This window comes from Odocoileus virginianus, chromosome 2, assembly GCF_023699985.2.
Source record: "Odocoileus virginianus isolate 20LAN1187 ecotype Illinois chromosome 2, Ovbor_1.2, whole genome shotgun sequence".
Classification (NCBI taxonomy): domain Eukaryota; kingdom Metazoa; phylum Chordata; class Mammalia; order Artiodactyla; family Cervidae; genus Odocoileus; species Odocoileus virginianus.
In genome coordinates this window covers 98,653,478-98,678,344 of record NC_069675.1, presented here as the reverse complement: position 1 = coordinate 98,678,344, position 24,867 = coordinate 98,653,478, and the positions used below count along the sequence as shown (strand labels likewise).

Genomic DNA, 24,867 nt, shown 5'->3' with positions numbered 1-24,867 from the left:
GCCTTTTCCGGGAGACGGGCTCGTGGGTGACTTTTTACAGAACCCTTAAAGCCTCCCTCTGTTTTCCAACTAAAACGTGAGCTGCATTATTCATGTAAGACAGACAGTGGTGATGGCAAGTGCTGAGCTGGCATTCACAGCCGGGGCTCCTCTGGCACCTCTGCCTCTAGCTAGGGCTCTGCGGGTCTGACTTGCGGCCTGGGCCAGGGAGGGCCTGGTACCCCTCCTGGGACAGAAAGTAGGTGCTGTGACTTCGACCCTTTCAAGGGTGTTCCCAGGGCTCCACCCCATGCCCCTCCTCTGAGCTCTGTGCTCCCGGGAATGCAGAGCCTGAACGGGCTGCGGCAGACGGGGTCTCTCTCCTGGCCCGGGGCCTCCTGGTGTGGCCCAGGGCACTCACCATCCGTGCGGCGGGAAGCCTCAGCCACCTGAGGCCTCATTCTTTCCACCTGGGGATGCGAGCCCGGCCCCCGCAGCCCATCTACCCCCTTCTGTGTCACCCTGTCCTGTCTCTCCTGGGCTCTGCTCCAGCCTGGTTCCCCAACCCCCGCCCCTCCCCGTCCCAAGTTCTCTTGTCCTGCTGGGGTGTGGGGGTGGGGAGAGCCCCCTGGCTGGGGGCAGCGTGGTGAACGTCTGCTGAGCCCTTCGAGCATAAACTGCAGCCCGGATGACAGCCCCTAGCTCCCGATTCTCCAGGCTGGTTCTCCCGAGACCCAGTGCCTCCTGCAGACCCCCGAGTAACAGGCACACTAGGGAGCTTGACCCAAGCTGGGTTCTTGGGACAAGACAAGCCGCCTTCCAGCTGAGGATCTGTTGTGTTAGCTGACCGAGGCCTGGCTCCTTCGCATGGCAGGGTCCCCAAGGGATCCCCCAGGCCCAGGAACTTGGTCTTTGGGTCCGGTCTTTGGCCTGCGGTGTGGTAGAGTTGGGGGGCACTTCCCCGCACAGGGAAGGGGCCCTCGGTCCCTGGATGGACCCTGAGCTGTTCTGGCTGTGGGCAGCCGCACTTTGGGAGCTGGGAAAGTCTGGTTGGGTCTGGGGTCTGATTGGGGGCTGGGGAGGGGTTCAGGGCCTCTCACTGGCCCCAGCCAATTCCGCCTGCCCATGTGCAGGGAGCATCGCTGACCATTCTGTGGTCTGGGCACTGCTCCGGCCTCCGCCGGTGCTTCGTTCACGTCTGGCTCACTTTCCTGGGCAACCCAGCGGTCCTCCCCGAGGCAAGCCATCTAGCCCTCGGGTACTTCCAGGTGGGGCCCAAATTTAGGATTAGAGCCAGCATCTCCATTCATGTCTGCACTCCAGTTCAAGACACAAATGTCTCCTCACCTTACGCCCCTGGCTGCCGCCTTTGTGTCCCCCCCTGCCCTCCACCCCTCCTCACCCGGGCCCCCTCTCCGGGAAGCGTTCCCCCTTAGCAAGGCCCAAGGCTGCCACTGCCACCCGCCCTGCCTCCCGAGCAGGCAGGGATCCTGGCGACCTCTGTTTCTCTTTTAGCAAATCCTTGCTCTCACCAGGCCTGGCTCTCAATGAGATCATTTGCAAAATATGCTTCCCGGCTGGCCGGGGGCCTCGCATTGTGTCACCTGCAGCTGCTTGGAGCTGCGAGCTGGGCTTCCTGTGCCCTGGCCTCTGGCCTTTGTCATTTAAAGTGCAGGTTTTGGAAGCAGGCGCCCTCCTCCCGTGGGCGAGGGTCTTGTGGGTGAGGGTCTCAGCAGACCTTTGGCAGGGCAGGCATGGAACAAGCTGGGCTCCCTGGTGGTCACTTTTGGGATTGGCATCCTCAGAGCCCCCGTGAGGACAAGGATGGTGGGGAGCACTCCTCCCTGCCTGGTTTGGGAGCATGTCAGAGCAGGAGGAACTGAGAGGGGATCTGATGTGGCCCTGGGCTCTCCGGGGCTGCCCCCAACTTCAACTGTCTGGACCTGAGTCCAGGCTGGGAGGCACATAGGAGCAGGACCTCTCGGGTCTCTCACTCAGCCCCAGGCTGTGTGACCTGGGGTGGGTAACCCCGCCCAGGCCTGTGTGTAGTGATGCTGCTGCTGGGAGGCTGCAGGTGAGCAAGCCCAGGCTGGGGGCCGTCTGGAGATGGCCCCCTCCCTAGAAGTGGACCAGAGCCAGCAGGGCGGGGCGGGGGGGGGGTTCATGCCCCTTTAAGGAAAGTCCACCTCTCCCTCTGTGGGGAAGGTGGAGGCGTACTTCCCTCTGAGGTGTTGGTCTCTGTCCCACGGGGAGGAGAGGCTGGCTCCTCCAGGGCTCCGAAGGAATCTTCCCCCTCTCCCTCCCCGTTGGCCCTGGGCCCTGGCGTCCAGGAGGGCACATGGCCATGGATGGGCCCGAGCTCTCGGGGGGCCCCGCCCCATGCCTGCCTGTGTGCTGGGGGAAGCAGGCAGGGCCGGGGGCGGGGACCGCTAGGGCCCAAAAGTGCCCATATATAGTCACCGGGGTGAGCAGTGAGCCTGGCCAGTGGGGCTGCATCCCAAGCCCAGGGCTGGCCCAGCCCGCCAGGTCCAGCATCAGGCCCAGCCCCCCAGGTCCTTGAGGGTGTGCTGGCCCTGGAGTGGGAGGAGGAGGGGCTTGTGTGCTGAAAGCAGCTGGATTTGGAGCAAAGCATCATATGTAGCAGCAGGCGCAGGTTTGGTGCTCTAGGAATGTTTGTTGATTGACAACAAAAGTCTCAGCGGCACTCGGTAGTCAGGGCCAAGTGTTTTTCCTGAGGCACCGCTTCTGAAAGTTGGAGGCTGTAACCTGGCTGCCTGTTGGCCTGAGCCACCCAAGGGTCCCTCGCTGCGGGCTGGGGGTGGGGTGCCTGCAGCCCTCACCCCAGAAAATGCCCCCCTTCATTCTGGTGACACCCGTAGTTGTCCATACCCCATCCGCACAGTACCAGGAGCTTCCACTTTGATGGATGGCGTTTTCCGGAAGATGCACCGCCACCCCCCCGAGCCCCGCCCCCCGCCCCGCCCCCCCCACCTCCTGGACGCTGCTTGGAGTCCAGCTGGTGGGGAAGGGGCAGCGCTGCCCTCTGGTTGCTGGTGGTCTTCGCGGGAAGTCTGCTCCTGGACCCCTCAGGGCCTGCCCACCCTCACCCTCGGTGTCTGTCCCTAGGTCTCTGCACCAAGAAGGGAGAAGCAGCCTGCCTCTGCTGCATTCCGACTTTCGACTTTCGTGCTGTTAAAAAATCACAGTGTTAACACAGAGTGCTCCTTTAATTTAGCTTCCATTGCACTGCTAAGTGCCTTTGTTAAATTTTGTATATTGATACTTTTTGTTGTTGTCAGCAGTTTTTTTTTTTTAATTTTTTGGGGGGATATAAAGCCATTAGGGTGAGAGAAGATTAAAAAGATACATTACAATTAAAATGTTAATGAAATCTGCATCATACAACTTTTGAAACCCTTTAGGCATTAATCTTGCCTGTGTCATGTCCATTAACTTTGGCTATTCTTATTCCACACTGACCCCTGCTGAGAGATTTGTGCTATAATTGGATTTTTTTTTTTTCTTAATAAAAAAGAAAAGAAAGCTTTTAAGAAAATAGAGATTGAGTGGTGGCCCCGGCTCTGGCACGAAGAGAAAGGGAGGGAAGGGTCTCCCCTTGGGGGCGGCTGTGGGCCCCTCCCAGGCGGTCAGTCCTCTTTCCTGGCCTGTGGACGGCCGGCAGTTCTGGACACTCGGGCCCAGCCCCTGCTGCTCCCTAGGGGACCCGGCGTGGCCATGTGCTTGGACCCGTGTTGTCGCCAGGCCTGGCTCACCTGTGGCAGAGGGTGTGCCATGACCGCAGTCAGGGTGCGGGTGTCCAGGGCTCAAGGATGATCTCGCCTTCCAGGGGTGGGTCCCCAGGTCTGGGCGCTGGGTGACTGGCTGCAAGGGGGACGTCCCAGAAGAACCGATGGTTTTGGTTTCGAGTTTTTAGGATCCCTTGTCCCCCAGGAGACGCGCGCCTGAAGTCTGGTGTCCTGGACACTCGGGGCTCCAGCATGATGCAGGGCTGGAGTTGGGGGGCGGGGAGCTCCCCCACTGCCTACGCCCAGGGGAGTGGGAACCCCCCCTTCACCCCTGCTGAGAGTGAGCCCCCCCAGGTGCCCCGTGAACTTGTCTTGCAGACTCACCCTTGACCGTGGCCGGAGCCAGTGGTGGTTCCCGTCCAGACAGCACCCCTGACTGGGGTGAGGCTCAGGCCGGGTGGGGACATGGGCCTAGCCTGGGGCACCTGGGTCTAGCCAGCCCTGAGCAGTAGATAGTCACAGCCGTGGCTCTGGGAAGCTGGTCAGGTGGTTGGCAGGGGGCTGCAACAGACAGATTTCGTGTCTGTGTGTTTTTGCAACACCTTTCTATAAAGGGAAACATAATTTAAAATATGATTACTTAGTGTTGTAACAGCCGCCTTAGCGCTCCATGCTATGCCGAGATCATTATCAGAGACTGATATTAACTTGCAAAGAATATTATGCAAATTGCCCGCTGGCTCCTCCGGGAGCCCTCCTCCAGGGAGGGAGATGTGTGTGGGGAGTGGGTGGGGAGCAGGCGGGTCCCTCCCCGGGGTAGGGGGGGGCACCCTGTATCCCGGGCCCCCCAGCCGTTGGTTCTTGGCTGTGTCTGTGGACACTGGGCAGGGCCTGTGCCCTTTCTCCACACCCGGCCTGGCTCCTTGTCTGTGGGGGGACATGGAGGGGGACAGGGTGGAGGCCGGATGCTCGCGCCCCCCCCAGGCTCGCCTCCGGCCTCTGTGCTGTTTGGTCAGCGAGTGTTCTCTCTGTGTCGGGCCCTGGGTGGCACCTGGCGGCCTTCACAAAGCGGCCAGTTCTCCCAGTGGTTATGGGGGCCTGTGACTGGCTCTGGCAGCAGCTGGACCTGGGGGCCCATGAACCCCACGTGCTCGTCACTCCTTAAGGGATTGGAGTCGCAGATGGGGCACCCCCACCCCCGGCTGCAGCAGGCCTTCCTGACTCAGCACCGCGCTTGGTGTTCCCCAGGGGCTCGGGGCAGCCCCCAGGGGAAGGCGGTGGGGGGCTTGGCGTGTGGCTCTGACTGTCCCCTCACACCTGCCCCCTCCTCGAGTCTGAAGGTAGCCCCCTGCCTTACCAGGGCCAGAGCATGCCCCCCACCTTTGTGAACGCTGCTGTGGGGGTTCCCTGTGGGGTCTCCCAGCTCTGGGAGGGCAGTGGTGGTGGTTTTTGCCTGTGGAGAGGACACGTCAGAAGGGACATGAGCCTTGCGGTCACCCTGGCGTGTAACGGGGGTCACTGGGTGGGGTAGGGTCACTTTCCTGGACCTGGGTAGCAAATGACCATAAACTTGGGGACTTAAAGCAGGAGAGGTTTACTCTCTCACAGTCTGGAGACACAGGAGCAGAATCAAGGAGCCGCCAGGGCTCGTTCCTCCTGGAGGCTCTGGGGAGAACCTTGCCTTTTCCAGGACCTGGGGTGCTGACAATCCTTGGGCCTATGGACACATCCCTCCCATCTCAGGATTTTACTAATTATGTCAGCGAAGACCCTGTTTGCAGACAAGGTCACATTCTGAGATTCTGGATGGACCCTGGTCACCCAGTGTGGCAGGCTGGCTGGGTGCAGAAACCCTTTAGTGCCTAGAGGAAAGGGGCAGGTCCGGCCAGCCCCATGGCTTAGCGCTGTGCTTGCCCAGGAGGGCGGGTGGCTGGACACACGGACAGTAGCCACCGCTCCCGTGAGCCACTGGACGTCGGGTGGGAAGGGCCAGCACACGCAGGCTAGGAAGTCTGGAAGGATCTTTGGTTCAGGAGCTAAGCCCGGGTCGAGGGCGGGAAATGGGGCCACTGATGGAGGAGGGTTTTCCTGAGACCGCGTCTACAGTTATATAAGTTTGGGGACAGGAGGCAGAATTTGTGTTAATTGTCATAACCCAGTTTAGTCGGCCAGTCCTTGTCCCGGGAAGCGGCCTGGAAAGGAGAGAGAGGGAGGTCTCCATGGAGCTCCTGGGGCTGGACCCCGAGCTGCAGCGCAGATTCAGGCCCCCGAGACCCTCCCATCCCTTCCTTCCTGCGTCTCTTCCATCCCTCAGAAGAAAACCAAGGTCGTGAAGTAGGAGTGAAATAGTGGAGAAGTCGAGGCAAACAGGCAAAAAATAAGAGCAGTGATGCCATGAGGAGGTGGGGGCCCTGGACGGGTCTGGAGGGGACCATGGTGTCCAGGCGATGGGGTGGGGACCCAGGACCTTGGGGTCCAGATGAGCCCAGACCTCAGGGGCCCTGCTGTCAGGCAGCTGTGGAAGGCCTGGGAGTGGATCCGTGAGCCGGGGGCCTGTGGCAGGGCCTCGGGCTTCTTCCTGCCCACTCTCCGAGCCCACAGCCCCAGGCTTTGCTCCAGTGCAGGTGACCACCTGGCCAGGTGAGGGCCTGGGAGGCTGGGAGGCTGCCAGCAGTTTTGTGCTGGGCCTTTCGTGTGATTCCTGATAACCCAGGAAAGTGGGAAGTCCCCCCCGCCCCCCGCATCCATAGGCGTCAGCCCCCAGCTCTACTTGGGAGTTCTCTGGGGTATCTGGGGGCTCCTGTCCCTCCCCCACCCCACCCCCAGCTGCGGATGGCCCTCCCTGGGCCGTTATCTTGGTCTCTCCGAGGACACGTGGCTGTTTCCACGGTCTCCAGTTGTGAATGTGTGATTGCAGGCATGCTCGTGTCTGTCCGAGCCTTGCTGTGTCTCTCAGGCTCCTTTGGTCCAGAAAACCTGAGGTCTTCTCTTGGCTTCTCGTGACCTTGACCCCAGTCCAGGCCAGTTCTGCAGAATCGCCCCCAGTCTGGGTGCATCTCGGACCATGTTAACTGGGGCTGCGCCACTGTCCCGCCGGCTGGAGGCGGCACATGGCAAATTTTGTCTGGTCCCTCGGGGAATTTGTCTGGTGTGTGTGTTTCTAAAGCAGCCCCAGCGTGGGGGGAGGGGGGTCATGGCCAAGGGTGTGTTAGGGGCAGGGGTGAGTGGCTGGCCACTCGGGACCGTGTGCTGGCGGAAGGAGAAGGGGATGGGGTTGGGGAACAGAGTTGAGTCTTCGGAGGCTCTTGAGGGCGGAAGGGTGCCAGATGCACTCCGCACCAGCTGCTCCTGGAAAGGCAGGTCCCATCCATCCAGTGTCGCCCGTGGAGGAGCTCTGAGCCGGGCACTGGGTGGCTGCCCTCTTAGCCTGGCCCGCTCTTCCTCTGGGCCGTGGGCTCTGCGAGGAGGGGGTCAGAGGTGCACCGCCACCTGGTCCCCTTCTGTGCACCGCGAGCCTCTGCCTCCCGACCCAGAGCCACTCGGGGGCTGCCCTGGTCCTTGGACCTCGTCCCAGTTGAGCAGATCTGTCCGAAACCTGCAGGTCCTGTTCCCTGAGGTCCCGGGGCCGGGTCCTTGTTGGGGGGCCTGGGGGTTGTGAGTTTCCTTGTTGGGCTCCTGGACCTCAGCACCACAGACCTGGCCCCCTGAGCCTTTGGAGGCCAGAAGCCCCGGTGCCAGCACAGCAGGGCGGGGCTCCCTGCTGCGTCTTGCAGCTCTGGGCCACAGGGCTTCCCCTCTGTGTCCAGATTCCCCTCTTCCTGGGACACCAGTCATTGGCCTTGGGGCCCACGCTGGGTGCCCAAGACCTCATTTGACCAGTCACACCTGCGGAGACCCCGGTTTGCTTACGGTCACATTCTGAGGTTCCAGGCAGACGTGAATTTGGGGGACCCTGTTCAGCCCCGTAGAGGAGTCGAGGTCAAATTGTCCACCAGCCTCTGTGCCCACCTCCCCACCCCAGTCTTGGAAGGAATAGCCATCTCGTCCCCGTGTCTCCTGATCTTAGATTCCACCCTGGCCCTCTGACCTCCTGTCCAGGCTCCTCTGGAACCCCCAGCCCAGCTGTTTTGGCCTCTGGCTCCTCTCTTTTGGGGGCAGATGGGGTGCCCAGGCCTGCGGGATGGCCCGTTTTCTACAGCTGAGAGGCTCGTGAGGTTCCTAGCCCAGTGCCAGAGAGGTTCTTTGCCCACGTAGAGGTCTCCATCGGAGAGGGCGGTGGGGGGTTTGGTCTGATGGCTTTCATGTCAGCGTGTGTGTCTGATGGATTAGGAGTTCCTGCAGCCTCAAAACACACCAGATCACCCATCTCGCTCTGGAGTTTGACAGAACTGAGGCTGTCAGCACGAAACCCTAGTCAGACGTGGTCCACACAGGAAGGTTAAGTTAGCAAAATAAAGTCACCTCTTATGGAAAGCATGTCTGTTTTTCATTTTGAGGAGAAGGATGGGAGCGAACCCCAGAGCTTGGGTGTGGCCAGTGGGGCTGTTCTGGCGGTGAGACAGCCTTCCCTGCGGTGGCCCGCTGGCCGCTGATGGGTGCTGGTTGGATGGGGCCGCTCAGGACCGCTCCACCCGCCGACCTGCCTCTGGGGCTCTGGGCAGGGCCAGGCCTTCCTCCTCCTCCAGCAGTGGGGGCGGAGTCTGGTGCCAGCAGGGGGCACCGCCTGGGGAGCAGGTGGGGTTTCCGCACACACAGAGGGGCTTGCTCTGCAGGCTCCCTTCTGGGCTGCCGGGCGTGACCCCGAGGGCCTGCCCGATGATTTATGGGCGAGGGCACCCCTCGGCCACCCAGGGAGAGGCAGGTCCAGCCGCTGACTCAAGACCCCGAGGTGGAGGCTTGGGGTGACCTGCTGGCTGTTCCCTTTCATCAGACAACCCTCCCCCGCCCGCCCACCACCATTGTCCTCTTGGGGGAACCACACCCCACGCCCTGCAGGGAGCACCTGGCAGTCATGGTCTTCCCTGGGTGATGAGCTGCCCGGAGCAGCAGTCAGGTCACGTCAGGGCTGAGGGGTCTTTGGAGAGTGTCTCGTGTCTGCTTGTTTCATGGAAGGAAATGGACCCGGGGTGAGTCAGAGCAGACCCAGGGGTGGGAAAGCTCTGCCCACTCTTGGGATTCTTAGGGGTCCAGGGTGCTGCCCTGGGCAGGCGGGGCAGGATAAAGACACCTAGATTCCCCGGGGCAGCAGTGGCTCCCTGGCCCAGGTCATCAGGTGGACTGATCGTGGGTCAGGATGGCTGCACGGGGGATGAGTAGGAAGGGGCAAGCCTGTCCTTGTCCTGGGTGGTGGTGGGACTGCCACCCACCGGCTCTCGGGTATTCCTCAAGGTTTCAGTTCCTCCTCACTATTTCTTAACTGCGATTTCGTAATAATTATAACCGCACGGAGCCCCCGAGCGGGCTTGTTCCGAGCCCCGGCAGCTGTGATTACATTGCAGCCACTGATTTCCAAGAAACCTCACGAGGGAATTCGTTAGAGCCGCAGTGGAAACGGGCGCCGGGCACCGCCTCCCTGGATGGCCTGGCGCAGGGGGAGCGCCTGCCCGGCCTGGCGAGAGGAGGGGCCGGGGCTGGCCTGTCGTGCTGGCCTGGCCGGCCCAGGCTGCCTGGGGAATGGTGTGTGCAGGGCATTGGTTCACGTGGTGGGCCAGGTTAGCCCGTGGGCAGCTGGCCGGCCTGTGTCCACCCGGCTGCCCTTCCCTCTGGGTTTTTCCAGTGGCCTGGGAGCCTGGCAGGTCCCATGGTGGTCTTCCCGGTTCCGAGTTTGGTTTGGTCTTTCTCCTTGGGAACTAACTCATCCCCACGTCCCTTGTCAGTCCCAGAACATCTGAAGTTCACTTCATACGAACACTGTTTCTTCTCCCCGAGACTACGGGAGGTCCTTGGCCCTAGGCTGCTGTGTTTCTGGATCGGCTTCTTTCTCCGGCCCCTGTGTCCTGTGGGGGGGCACTGGTGGTCCCCGGGCGGCTGGAGGGACAGTGGGCAGGCTCCTGCCCCGGTGTGTGTGTGTGGGGGGGGCCTTCCTGGGACCACGGTCAGGGCTGCTTGTGATGGAGACAGACCAGCAGGTCCTCTGATGCTGTCGTCACGGTGATGAATAGCACAGGTGTGGTTCCTTACTTACTCTTAAATGTAAAGTCATCTTAACACTAGTGCTGGGAACGGGTGTGTTTCTCTCACTCACATGCAGCCCGGTCACGCCAAAGTGCACCGTGTGGAAGAGCGTGACACGCCCCCTTACCCTCGTGTGTGGGGGCAGCTGGGCGGGTCCCAGGTGGGGCTGGCCTGAGTCTGTGCCACCCACAGGCCACCTGCTCGGACAGCGGGCTGGGGTCCTGTCCCTGGCCCTTCCTGCTTGGGGTATTAGTGTTCACCCCCTACCAGGTGTCTGGAGAGGAGACCCCCCCCCCCCCCCCCGCCACCTACAGCACCTTCCCAGATAAGATGAGCAGGGTACCAGTATCCTTGTTGGCTGATCCCGTGCAGTCTGGGCTGGGCATTTCTTCGCTGTCCGGCATTAACAGCACTTCCCTGGTGACTCCGTCGGTAAAGAGTCTGCCCTCAGTGCGGGAGACCCAGGTTCAATCCCTGGGTCGGAAAGATCCCCTGGAGAAGGGAATGACAACCCACTCCAGTATTCTTGCCTGGAGAATTCCATGGACAGAGGAGCCTGGTGGGCTACGGTCCATGGGGTCACAAAGAGTCGGATGTGACTGAGCGACTAACATTTTCACTAAGACCCCAGTCAGTGGGCTGACCCATGGGCCCCTGTAAAGAGCCTGTGAGGCTGGAGACAGAGGTGACAAGGGGCAGACCTGGGGTCCCACAGTCACGGGCTGGATCCTGCCTCCAGGCTGTGCCTAGACATGGTCATGGACAGAGGAACCAGGGAGCCAGGCCCTCCTGAGGGTCCTGGGCCGCCGCGGGCCTGCAGACCCTGCCCCGCTTGCCTCGGGCCCCTTGCAGAGGGAGCGTCCTCCGCCTCGAAGCTGAGGCGCAGCCCCCTGGCCGATGCCGCTGGGCTGGGCCTCCGGGGCTCGGGTCCCCGCTGCAGCTCACATCTGGGGATCTGGTGGGTGAGCCTCCTTCTTGCCCCCCCGGTCCCTTCATGTGCCAGGTCCCCCTTGCCCAGCCTGGGAGGCTCAGACACACGCCTGAGTAGTTTCCAGGTTCTGTGCCCTAAATTAATATAGCGTGCACTTCGTTTTAAAAAGCCGTGATTGAAGTCAAATTAACGTATTTACCTCCAGTGCTCCCAGGGGAAGCGTGAGAGAATCACAGAGGTGCGGTGGCAGCTGCCGTGTGCGGTGACGTGACGGCTGCTGGCGGGTGGCCCCCGGCTCTCGGGACCTCCTGGGGCAGGCAGGCCTCATGAGCGCTGGGCCCCCAGCCTCCCCTGCACTCCCCCGACCTTGGGGGCCTTGGGCGGGGTGGGGGGCTTCTCCCTGGAGCAGGCAGAGGAGACTGGGTAGTGGGCTGTGCTCTGGCCCCGAGGACTCACGACCCACCCACCCCACCCACCTCAACGACTCTTTTCTGGGCTTTGCTCAGGCCCTGTGGCCAACACCTGGGGCCTGAGCCTGGGCATTGTCCTCCCCTCTCTGGCCTCTGCTTTTGGCCCAGGAGCGTTTTGTCCTGATTCTTATCTGTGGATGCAGAGGCCTCAAATCCTCTCCCAAGATCCAGGGTCCAGGTCTTAGGCCAGTGAGCAAGTTCCTTGCCTACCCAGGGCTTCAGTTTCCCCATCTGTAAAACGGGGTGGTGGTATTTCCTAACCTTCAATTCAAAGAGGACATGGGACCTGGGAATTTAGGCCGTTGAAACAAAGTCCCGTTGATTGAGGGAGCCTCTTGGACACACTGACATGTCTGCTTTTCTCATGGAAACTGGGTACTGAGCTCAAAGGGCCTGAGGTTTTCTAGGTCAGGACTTGTAGGAGGGAGGGTCCTGGGCTGCCCTGGGCTGCCCCTCGGCACAGTGGGGGGTGTGCCTGGTCCATGGGCCCGTGGACACATGGTCTATGGGTGGGCATTGCCCCCTCCCCAGCACTATACTTTTTAAAAGTTGTACATGGGTTTTTATATGCAGTGCTGAAGGCTTTATGATCAAAAAACTATTAATAGAGTGATTTTATTTATCTGATTTTCTCCTTTAAAAAAGCACACCTTTGTGTAATGAGTACAAAGCAATGTTTAAGCTCCTTGTTCAGTTCTCAAACTGCTTCCGCTCATCTTTCATTACCGTTTATGTGGGTATTTTATGCACACTTGGCCAGGCCGCCTAAGAAAGCACACCGATCTCAAATGCACGGCGTGATGTGTTTTTCTGCAGCCAGCGCACCTGTGTGACATTGTGACGGGGAAGGCTTGGCTCCCAGGCCCCCACCCAGGCCCCGAACCTTTAGCGCTCGGAAGAGCTTTGTTTGTTGTTCAGCTGCTAAGTCCTGTCTGATCCTTTGTGACCCATGGACTTAGCACTCTAGGCTCCTCTGTCCTCCACTGTCTCCCGGAGTTTGCTCTGATTCATGTCCATTGAGTCGGTGATGCCCTCCGACCATCTCATCCTCTGCCGCCCCCTTCTCTGGCCTGCAGTCTTTCCCAGCGTCGGGGTCTTTTCCAGTGAGTCAGCTCTTTGCATCACATGACGGGAGAGCTCACTGTTCTTGAAGCTCCTGTAGCGAGAGGGCCCGGCTTCTGCTCCGCATGGATTCTGAGACGTGTCCCGCAGGCACGAGTCTGGAGGGCTCCTGGTAGACGGTGTTGCAGGGGGCTCTTCCACAATTTCACTATCTAACCTCCTGAGGGCCCGGCCTCTTTTTCGCCTCGGGGCTGTTGTGGACACCCTCTGCTAGGGGGTCCCAGGTGTGAGTGCTGGGTGGACACCTGGGGGTGAGGGGAGGCGCCAGGAGGCAGGAGTGTGTGGCTGACGCGCAGCGCTGCCGGGGTCTGTCCGCACCCCTGCGACAGGTGCCCCGCCCGCCTTCTGCGGTCTTCTCTTTGTGAGCCCCATTCAGGTCTTGGCCTCCCTCCTCCTTCTGGAGCCTGCCTTTCTTTGACTGACTTACAGAATGTTTAGGTTTTCTGCACACACAGCCTCTGTGTTAAAGACACTGCAAATGCCCCCTCCCCGCAGCCTGTTCGCTCTCAGCGGTGGGCTTTTTGAACGCTCGATTTGAATGAAATACAGTTTATCAGCAGATTCCCTTCTTTTTTAAGTGAAAGTGAAGTGTTAGTTGCTCAGTTGTGTCTGACTCTTTGCAACCCCGTGGACTATAGCCCACCAGGCTTCTCTGTCCATGGAATTGTCCAGGCAAGAATACTGGAGTGGGTAGCCATTCCCTTCTCCAGAGGATCTTCCCGACCCAAGGATCGAACCAGGTCCCCTTAAGGGGGAGTAATGTTTCTTCATGGTTTGAGCCGGAAAGCTTGCTCAAAGAGCATTTGAGGAACTGTGTGTATTTATAGTCCCTGAGGAAAGAGTGTTGCACTCAGACTGTTCAGTTTGGTTACACAACTGCTGAGGGTCCCCTGGACAAGGACACCCGCCCCTTTGGGGCTCTCTCTGCTCCTGGGCAGAAATCACCAGCTGCATCTCTCTGCCCACCTTGTTGAAGAGTTAGCACGTCACGGGGTCTGGGATGCAGGCAGTGTGAGTTAGTAACCCGGCAGAGGGACCTCAGTCCCCTGGAGAATGAAACAAGCCTGGTGGCCTCATCAGGCGGTCCCTCCTGGGACATGGAAAGGTCACAGTCGCTCTTTACCGTATTTCCAAGTTTTTGACAATTGTCCGGCCTCCCTTTGTGATCATCATTTCCAAGTACAGTTTTTAGAAGTAGGTTTTGTGTTCTGATTCATAACATGCCGTGGTTAGGAGGAGCCCCCGAGCGGTTGGGCTCTGGGCAACCAGTGAAGCTGGTCGGTTTCTCTGCATTTCACAAAGAAGCTCTGATCCATTTTCAGGAGCCTCGCTCACTGCAGAGGTGGGTTTCTGTTCTTAGTGAACGCCAGCCCCCAACCCCATCCTGGAACCTCGCTCACTGCAGAGGTGGGTTTTTGTTCTTAGTGAACGCCAGCCCCCAACCCCATCCTGGAACCTCGCTCACTGCAGAGGTGGGTTTTTGTTCTTAGGGAACGCCAGCCCCCCCAACCCCATCCTGGAACCTCGCTCACTGCAGAGGTGGGTTTTTGTTCTTAGTGAATGCCAGCCCCCAACCCCATCCTGGAACCTCGCTCACTGCAGAGGTGGGTTTTTGTTCTTAGTGAACGCCAGCCCCCAACCCCATCCTGGAACCTCACTCACTGCAGAGGTGGGTTTTTGTTCTTAGTGAACGCCAGCCCCCCCAGCCCCATCCTGGAGCTCGGGAGCCCATGCATGTTGCCAGCGGTGGCCTTCGGTTTAGGCTCAGCCGCCCAACGCCATCAGGGAGTGAAAGAGGCCAGATTCCCATGGAACCGCTGCCAAGAGCTACATTGCCATGAAAGGTAAAGGGACTCTGGAAAAGTATTTGTTTCTGAATTCTGAAGCCTCGGGGAGAGGGCACACGGTGTCCAGCACGTTCTGTGTAGTCTGTAGAAGTGAATCTGCTGCATGGAGGGCCTCAGCTGCATCCGGGCGGAAGAGGAGGGTTTTCTTCCCCAACATTCCCAGACCAGCCCTGCATTAGGACTCGGTCACTGCGGATCTTGGTCAGCAGCCCGTCCCTCATGGACCTCACGATGTCTGGAGACCTCCCGCTTCCCTAGTGGGGTGACGGTTGTCTAAGGGTCAGCCGGTACAGGGCGCCTCTGTGGGAGATGACAGCGGGCAAGCATCATTTTGTGGACAACCCTCTTCTGGCCTGCAGCTTCCAGGGGGCAGAAGCTACCTGTGGATGACTGGATGGGATCAGCTCCTCCCACAGGGCAGCCAGCAGGGTCAGCCTCAGGGAAGGGACACTCTGCATGGGCGCTGAGCGGAACCATAATGTGAGGCTTTGATCGCTGTTTCCCTGAGTAAGAGCATAAGGGGACGGTGGGGACAGACACTGGCATGGAGCTCCTGGAAGGGAACGTGAGGGTTCTGTTCCCGTAGGTGGCTCTCGTTGGGCCAAGCTGAGCCCGGGATGATCGCTCTGGACTCGATGCCTCTTCTGTGCACTTCTTCCTGTGGATTGAGAATCATAGGGCATACCACGTCAAGCATTCCCCTGTTCATCGGCTGAAAACAGATGCTTGTGATGGACTGTGGGAAACTGCAGGGAACAGTCAGACGTAAAATCTGACTTCATTTATTTCAGGGTCTGATTTGGGGAAAGTGAAGTCGGTATCATTATCAGAAGAGACGTGGATATTAGATCAAGTGGGACAGTGCGTGGCTTTAGCCTAGCTGCCTGTTAATTGAAAGGATGATACATTTAGAAAAATAATGTTAGAAATCATAACACCTTTATAAGGAACCCTAAGTGCTTTGGGAGTGGAGATTGTTAATTTTTAAAAAATGTCGTGGCTGGTGCAAAGTACTGAAAGTTACGCTGGATGACTTGGACCAGCCGTCGGGGTGGCAGAGAACACCCCCTGCCCTGCCCCAGTCACCTCGTCCTGCAGGGTGGTGGGCCCTACACGCCAGCACCAGCTGCCATTTTCACTCAACACTTACAAATAAGCCCATCAAAGCCAAGCAAATCACGCCCAGATTTTAACATTTCATGGCTTCTTTTCAGCCTCATCCTGTCCAGGTGTTATGTGTGTGTGAGTCACTCAGTCGTGTCTGACTCTTTGCGACCCCATGGACTTATAGCCCACCAGGCTCCTCTGTCCATGGGATTTCCCAGGCAAGAATGCTGGAGGGTTGCCATTTCCTTCTCCAGGGGATCTTCCTGACCCAGAGATCGAACCCACGTCTTCTGCCATTGCAGGCAGATTCTTCACTATGTGAGCCACCTGGGCATTATAAATGCAGGGAAATGTTATTCTCTGTGGGCCTCCCACAGCGCTCCCTGAAGTCATCCTAGTCTTTATCTGTCCCTTTTCACTTGCTGGAGCAACCAGACATTTCACTTTCGGGCAGAATGACACACCCTTCAATGTGCCCCCAGCTTCTTGGCCACTGAAGTGCCTGCTAGTGAAGTCGCTCAGTTGTGTCCGACTCTGCGACCCCATGGACTGTAGCCTACCAGGCTCCTCTGTCCATAGGATTTTCCAGGCAAGAGTACTGGAGTGGGTTGCCATTTACTTCTCCATGGGATCTTCCCAACCCAGGGATCGAACCCAGGTCTCCCACATTGCAGGCAGACGCTTTAACATCTTAGCCGCCAGAGAAGTGTCTGCTATAATTAAGTAAGTTTAATTATTCACTTATTTGGCTGCACTGGGTCTTAATTGCTTCATGCAAACTCTTAGGTATGGCATACGGGCTCTCGTTCCCTGACCAGGGTTGGAACCCAGGCCCCCTGCTCTGGGAGAGCAGAGTCTTAGCCACCGGACCACCAGGGAAGTCCCAAGTTGCACCTTGTAACTCTTCCTGACTGAGAGGACTGCAGGCGACGGGAGGGACATATGGGGACCTGCGTGTCTTGCACAAACGTCTGAGCACATTGGGCAAAACAGAGCACGCCTGTCAGCAACCCCCCCAACACACACACACATGCATGCACACACATGTGCCTCTCACATCTTGTTAGAGTGGCCAGATATAGGGGCATGGGATCTGATGAACACATGTAAGAAGCCGAGTGTGTCTTAAAGCCCGGCTGACTGACCAGGTTTGGATCCTATACTTAGAAATTATCCAGCTATTTAAACATGAGTAGTTAATTCAATTTAATGTCAGTATGGGGTGTTCACTGCTGGCTCAGAGGTAAGGATTCCGCCTGCAGTGGGGGAGCCACAGGAGATGTGTTCAGTTCCTGGGGCGGGAAGATCCCATGGAGGAGGGCATGTCAACTCACTCCAGTCTTCTTGCCTGGAGAATCCATGGATAGAGGATCCTGGCGGGCTACAGTCCATGAGGTCACCAAGAGTTGGACTTAGCACGCTTGCATAGGGTGTTAGGGTGAATGAGGACCTGGGAAATTTTAAGTTGCTAGACCACACATTTCCTGCTTTGTCTTTAGCTTTGTATTTTGAGATTATTATAGATTCCCATGCTTTTTTGTGAATAGTACAGAATGGGTGAACAGAAGTGGTCCATCCCTGTGATGGAGTCTTGCTTGATGGAGTCTTATCTTGATAAAGTTGGTATGAAGAAAGACAGCCGAGAGACGCAGTGGGCCCTTTGTGGGGACCCCTGGGCTGCCCTTTCATAGCCGCCCACACCTCCTGCCTCCGCCCCTCTCGGGCTGTGACAGCCACCAGCTGCTTCTGTCTGTGTTTTATTAAGCGGTCCTTCTCGCGCCCCGCCCCCCCGCCAGTGTTTGGCATGTCTGTTTTTCATTTCAGTCCTTCTGATCAGTCTGTAGTGCGTCTCGTTGTAGCAGTTTGCGTTTCCTGAATGGCCAAAGGTGGTGGACAGCTCTCATGTGCTAATTTGTCATCTGTATATCCTCTTTCATGGCTCAGACAGTAAAGAATCTGCCCGCAATGCCGGAGACTCAGGGTTGATCCCTGGTTTGGGAAGATCCCCTGGAGAAGGGAATGGCAACCCCCTCCAGTGTTCTTGTCTGGAGAATTCCATGGACAGAGGAGCCTGGCAGACTGCAGTTCATGGGGTCGCAGAGAAACAGACATGCCTGAGTGACTAACACTTTCACTTTTCACTTTCATCCATGACTTTAGCCAATTTTTAATTTTTTTTCCAGCACATGTGTATGTATTGTTGTTGTTCAGTCACTAAGTCATGTCTGACTCTTTGTGACCCCATGGACTGCAACACTGCAGGCTTCCCGGTCCTTCACTATCTCCTAGAGTTTGCTCAGACTCATGTCCCTTGAGTCAGTGATGCCATCGAACCATCTCATTCTGTCACCCCCTTTTCCTTCTGCCCTCAGTCTTTCCCAAGCATCAGGGTCTTTTCCAGTGAGTCGGCTCTTCGCATCAGGTGACCAAAGTTTTGGAGTTTCAGCTTCTGCGTCAATCCTTCCAATGAATATTCAGGACTGATTTCCTTTAGGATTGACTGGTTTGATCTCCTAGCTGCCAAAGGGTGTGTATATGTGTACCATTTATTTTAAAAACTGGGTTCTGAGCATGCATTTGGTTTTACACTTTGATGTCTTCACGTAACATAATATAGTTTTTTTTTCATGTTATCAATATTCTTCTCTTGATTTTTCTTTGATTGAAGTATAAGTTGATTTATGAGATTGTGTTAGTTCCTGATGTATAGCACAGTGTTATATATATATTATTTTTCCATTATGGTTTGTTATAAGATATTGTACTATATTCTTTTGTCATATTCTTTCCCATTATGGTTTATTGTAAGATACTGGATATAGTCCCCTGTGCTATGCAGTAGGGCCTGGCGTTTATCTCTTTTGTATATAGTAGTTTGTGTTTGCTGGTTCCATACTCCCAATCCAACCCTCCCCAGACCCGCTCCGTCTTGGCAACCACAAGTCTTTTCTTGGTGAGTCTGTTTCTGGTTTGGAAGTAAGTTTATTTGTATCATGCTTTAGATCGCACATGTAAGTGATATCACATCACGTCGTCTTTCTCTGAGTGGCTGACTGCGCTTGGTCTGATCAGCTCTCGGTCCACCCGTGTGGCTGCAGATGAACGTTCTTTCTTTCTTCCCAAGGCTGAGCGGCGTTCCATGTGTGTCTGCACCACATCTTCTCTATCCAGTCCTCTGTCGATGCACGTTTAGGTTGATTCCATGTCTTGGCTGTTGTATATGGTGCTTCTGTGAACATTGGGGTGCACCTATCTTTTCAAGTTTTGTCTGGGTATATGCCCAGGAGTGGGCTTGCTGGAGCACGTGGAAACTCTTATTTTTAGATTTTTAAGAAACTTCCATGCTGTTTTCCATCATTGGCTATACCAGTTTACATTTGCACCAATGGTCTAACGGGGTTTCCTTTTACCCACACCCTCTCCAGATTCGTTTGTAGATTCTTTGATGATAGCCATTCTGACTGGAGACTATGGACTGCAAGGAGATCAAACCAGTCCATCCTAAGGGAGATCAGTCCTGGGTGTTCATTGGAAGGACTGATGCTGAAGCTGAAACTCCAAAACTTTGGCCACCTGATGCGAAGAACCGACTCATTGGAAAAGACCCTGATGCTGGGAGAGACTGAGGGCAGAAGGAGAAGGGGGTGACAGAGGATGAGATAGTTGGATGGCATCACCAACTCGATGGACATGAGTTTGAGCAAGGTCCAGGAGTTGGTGATGGACAGGGAAGCCTGGAGTGCTGCAGTCCATGGGGTCTCAGAGAGTCAGACATGACTGAGCAGCCGAACTGAACTGAAGTGATTCTGACTGGTGTGAGCTGATACCTCCTTGTAGCTTTGATTTGCATTGCTCATAGTTAGTGATGTTGAGCATCTTTTCATGTGTCTGTTCGCCATCTGTGTGTCTTCTTTGAAAAATGTCTACCTAGGTCCTCTGCCCACTTTTTGATTGTTCCTTTTTGTTGTTACTGAGTTGTATGAACTGTTTGTAGATTTTGGAACTTAACCCCTTGTAGGTGGCATCATTTGCAAATGTTTTCTCCCATTCTGTAGGTTGTCTTTTCATTTTGTTTGTGGTTTCTTTTGCTGTGCAAAAACTTTTGAATTTGATTAGGTCCCATTTGCTTATTTTTGTTTTTATGGACAGACTGACATAATAAAATATGGCTATGATTTATGTCAGAGGATGTTTTGCCTATGTCCTCCTCTGTGCCTTATATTTTGTATATGATGTGAGCATGTTCTGACTTCAGTGATTTACATGAGGCTGTGCAGCTTTCTGGGCTTCCCAGGTGGCTCAGTGGTAAAGGATCGACCTGCAGTGCAGAAAATGCAGGACACCCGGGTTCAATCCCTAAGTCGGGAAGATCCCCTGGAGGAGAAAATGACAACCCACTCCAGCATTCTTGCCTGGAGCACTTCATGGAAAGAGAAGCCTGGCGGGCTACAGTCCATGGGGTCACAAAGAGTCTGACATAACTGAGTGACTGAGCTTGCAAGCACATCCAGCTTTCCCAGCACCTCTTATTGAAGAGACATTTTCCCATTTTACATTCTTTTTTTTCCCATTGTACATTCCTGTCTCCTTTGTCATAGATTAATTGACTGTGGTGGTTTAGTTGCTAAGTCATGTCCAGCTCTTGCAACCCCATGGACTGTAGCCCACCAGGCTCCTCTGTCCATGGGATTTTCCAGGCAAGAATACTGGAGTGGGTTACCATTTCCTTCTCCAGGGGAATCTTCTGGACCCAGGAGTCAAACCTGGGTCTCCTGCATTGCAGGCAGATTTTACCAACTGAGCTTATTGATTATTTGATTACTATTTGAGCTTATTTGATTGCTATTGCTTTGTAGTATTGTCTGAAGTCTGCAAGGGTTATGACTCCAGCTTTGTTCTTTTTCCTCAGTATTGTTTTGGCAATTCTGGGTCTTTTATGATTCCACATAAATTTTAGGATTCTTTTTTCTAGTTTCGTGAAAAATATCATGGGTGATTTGATAGGAATCACATTAAATCTGAAGATTAGATAGTATGGCCATTTTTTTTTTTTTTTTTTAGTATGGCCATTTTAGCAATATTAATTCTTCCAATCCAAGAGCATGGGATATTTTCCCATTTCTCTGAATCATCTTTGATTTCCTGTATCAGTGTTTTACAGTTCTTAACTTGTAGTGTTTTACTTTCTTGATCCTAAGTATTATTTTTTGGATGCAATTTATAAAGTGATTTTTTTTTTTTTACTTTCCCTTTCTGATACTACATTGTCAGTATAAAGAAATGCAACAGATTTCTGTATTTTAATCTTATATCCTGCTACCTTGCTGAATTTATCATTTCTAGCACTTTCTGTGTGGAGTCTTAGGATTTTCTTTATGGAAAACCATGTGTAGTATCATGTTGTCTGCATATAATGACAGTTTTACCTCTGTCCCTCCAATTTTGATGCCTTTTATTTATTTTTCTTGTCTTGACTGCTGTGGCTAGGACTTCCAATACTATGTTGAAGTGGTGAGAGTGTGCCGTCCTCCTCTTGTTCCATATTGTTTTGGTTTTTTTTTTTTTTTTTTCCATTTATTTTTATTCGTTGGAGGCTAATTACTTTACATCATTACAGTAGTTTTTGTCATACATTGAAATGAATTAGCCATGGATTTACATGTATTCCCCATCCCAGTCCCCCCTCCCACCTCCCTCTCCACCCGATCCCTCTGGGTCTTCCCAGTGCGCCAGGCCCGAGCACTTGTCTCATGTATCCAACCTGGGCTGGTGATCTGTTTCACCCTAGATAATATACATGTTTCAATGCTGTTCTCTTGAAACATCCCACCCTCGCCTTCTCCCAGAGTCCACAAGTCTGTTCTATACATCTGAGTCTTTTTCTGTTTTGCATATAGGGTTATCGTTACCATCTTTCTAAAGTCCATATATATGTGTTAATATACTGTAATGGTCTTTATTGTTTTTTTTTTAAACATTTTGTTGCAATGAGGGGTTCCAAGCAGAAGTTTTAAATTTGGATAAAGTAGTCAAGTTTATCAGTTTTTCCTTACAGAAAAAGTATTTGCATTGTCCTGGATCCCAAAGATACTCTCCTGTGCTTTCTTCTGGTTTTAGGTTGTACATTTGGGCTCTGATCCGTCCTGGTTAATTTTTGTGTCAGTGTGAGGTTTAGGTTGGGGTCACTTTTTTTCAGTGTGAGGTTTAGGTTGGGGTCACTTTTTTTCAGTGTGAGGTTTAGGTTGGGGTCACTTTTTTTCAGTGTGAGGTTTAGGTTGGGGATCACTTTTTTTCAGTGTGAGGTTTAGGTTGGCGTCACTTTTTTTCAGTGTGAGATTTAGGTTGGGGTCACTTTTTTTCAGTGTGAGGTTTAGGTGGGGGCCACTTTTTTTCAGTGTGAGGTTTAGGTTGGGGTCACTTTTTTTCAGTGTGAGGTTTAGGTTGGGGTCACTTTTTTTCAGTGTGAGGTTTAGGTTGGCGTCACTTTTTTTCAGTGTGAGGTTTAGGTTGGGGCCACTTTTTTTCACTGTGAGGTTTAGGTTGGGCTCACTTTTTTTCAGTGTGAGGTTTAGGTTGGGGTCACTTTTTTTCAGTGTGAGGTTTAGGTTGGGCTCACTTTTTTTCAGTGTGAGGTTTAGGTTGGGGCCACTTTTTTTCAGTGTAAGGTTTAGGTTGGCGTCACTTTTTTTCAGTGTGAGGTTTAGGTTGGGGTCACTTTTTTTTTCTGCCTCTGGGTGTGGTGTTGCCCTACCACCACTTGCTGAGAGGCTGTCTGTCCATCACCGATTGGTCTGCGTCTTTGTAACACGTCAGTGGGGCATGTTTGTGGGCCTGTCTTGGGGTTTCTCTATTCTGTTTGTTGGCCTTTCTCTCATACAGTCTCGGTTACTGTAGCTACATAGTAAGTCTTAAAATCAGGTAGACTGATTCCTCCCACGTAATTATTTTCCCAAATGGTCTTAGCTATTCCACTTCTGCTGCCTTTCTATATGAATTTTAGAATTATCTTGTCTATGGTTACAAAAAACCTTGCTCGGATTTTGAAAAGAATTGTGTTAAACTTGGATATCAATTTGGGGAGAGCCGACATCTTTACTGTGTTGAGTCTTTCAGTCCGTGAAAATGGTATGTCTCTCCGTTTATGTAGACCTAGATTTCTTTCATCAGGAATTTGTCGTTTTCAGCATCTAAGTCCTGTACATGTTTTGTTAGATTTATGTGTCGGTATATTTTTCTGTGTGTGGTTGTAGGTGGTATTGCAGTCTTAATTTTAGTAATTGCTAGTACATGGAATTGCAATTTATTGTATAGCCTGTGACCTTGATAGTCTCACTTATTTGTTCTAGGAGTTTTTGGTAGATTCCCTGGGATTGTCTACCAAGACATCCCTGTCATCTGCAAGCAGGGACAAGGTTATTTCTTCCTGCCAATCTGTGCGTTTTCTTGCCTGATCTCACTGTGTTGAATAAGAGTGGTGAGCAGGCATCCTTGCTGCGTCCCCATCTTGAGGAGAAAGCGTTAACTGTGAGATTTTTGTAGATGCTCAGTATCGAGTTCAGGAAGTTCTCTGAGAGATTTTATCATGGATGGATGTTGAGTATTTTCACAGCTTTCTTATGCGTTGAATGATATTTTCATGTGCTTTCACTGATTTTCGGATATTGAACCAGTTCACATCCATGGAATAAATCCCATTTGATTGTGGTATATAATTCCTCTTACATGTTGCTAATGTCTATTTGTTAATATTTTGTTGAGGAGGGCTTCCCTCATAGCTCAGTTGGTAAAGAATCCACCTGCAATGCAGGGGACCCCGGTTTGATTCCTGGGTCGGGAAGATCCACTGGAGAAGGGATACACTAACCACTCCAGTATTCTTGGGCTTCCTGGTGGCTCAGCTGGTAAAAGAATCTGCCTGCAATGTAGGAGACCTGAGTTTGACCCCTGGGCTGGGAAGATCCCCTGGAGAAGGGAAAGGCTACCCAGTCCAGTATTCTGGCCTGGAGAATTCCATGGACTGTATAGTCCATGGGGTCGCAAAGAGTCAGACACGACTGAGCAACCTTCACTTTTAACTTTGCATCTGTATCACGAAGGGCACTGGTCAGTAGTTTTCTTTCTTTGTACAGAGTTTGGTTTTGGTATCAGGGTAATTCATAAAATGAATTGGAAAGCTCCTTTCTCTATTTGCTGGAAAAGATTGTATATATGATGCTAATTCTCCTTTAAATGCTTGGTAGAATTCTCCAGGGAATCTGTGCTTAGAGATTGCTTTTTTGAGAGTTTTTAAATTAAAATTTTGATTTTTCAAATAGTAATAAGGCTATTTGAATGCTCTGTTTCACTGTGGTAGTTGCCCCAGCCCCCCTTAAGAATTGGTTCATTTAATTTAGATTGTCAAGTTTTTGTGTTAAAATTGTCCCTATTATTACTTTATTATTCTTTTGACATCTGCACGGTCTGTAATGATATCACCTGAAACATTTACTATATTGGTGATTGTCTTTTTTCTCTTTTTTCTTTGTCAGTCTTGCTAGAGGCTTTCCAATTTGATTGATCTTTTCGGAGAACCAGCGCTTCATTTCATTGATTTTTTTCTCCCCTCTATTGATTTTCTGTTTTCCGTTTCATTGATTTCTATTTTTATCATTATTTTTCTTCCTTCTGCCTATTTTGGGTTTGTTTGTTCTTTTTGTGAGTTCTTGAGATGAGAGCTTATTGATTTCAAACTTTTCCTTCTTTCTAGTATATGAACTCACTGCTAGAAATTCTCCTCATAGCTCTTATGTGGTGTCCCACAAGTTTTGGTATATTATATTTTCATTTTCTTTTAATTTGATTTCTTTGAGACTTCCTCTCTGACATATGGATGAGTTAGAGGAATGTCACTTGTTTCCAAGAGTTTGGAGATTTCCCTATTACTTTTCTGTTATTGGTTTCCTGTTTAAGCCCATTGCAGTTGGGGAACACATTCTGTATGGTTTCAGTTCTTTTCAGTTTTTTGAAGTTTTTTTTTCCTGGCCCAGAACATGGATTATATTGGTGTAAGTTTCGTAGGTACTTGAAGAGAATGTGTATTCTGCTGTTTCGGGGTGGATAGTTCTGTATATGTTGATTAGATCCTATTAGTTGATGTTTAGTTCTCTGTATCTTTGTGGATTAATTATCTAGGTCTGTGTTGGAGGAACCTGGCAGGCTACAGTCCATGGGGTTGCAAAGAGTCGGACACGACTGAGCGACTCTGCTGATCTGATGATCAGTTGTTCAAGTGAGTTTTGAAGTCCTCAACTCTAATTGTGAATTTGTCTTTTTCTTTTCCCAGTTCTGCCTGTTTGCGCTTCATGTATTTTGCTGTTGTGTTGTCTGGTACACACATAATATTGCTGTGTAGTCTCCTTGGCCACTGTGAAGTTTCCCTCTGTGTCTCTGATAATTTTCTTTGTTCTGAAATCTGTTTTACTGGATGCTGATACAGCATCTTTGTTTTCTTT

General features: G+C 53.2%; 1 protein-coding gene across 3 annotated transcripts in view; it reads left to right on the top strand.

The window, feature by feature from the left end:
- NACC2 (NACC family member 2) overlaps nucleotides 1-24,867 on the top strand; it is a 77,833-nt gene that overhangs the window by 2,391 nt on the left and 50,575 nt on the right. For 2 of the 3 annotated variants that reach the window (XM_070455264.1, XM_070455261.1), the window contains exon 2: nucleotides 24,548-24,644. The exons of the other annotated variant lie outside the window; for it this stretch is intronic. The gene's annotated coding sequence lies outside the window, so the exon portion shown is untranslated. The remainder of the gene's footprint in view (nucleotides 1-24,547; nucleotides 24,645-24,867) is intronic. 3 annotated transcript variants of the gene reach the window in all.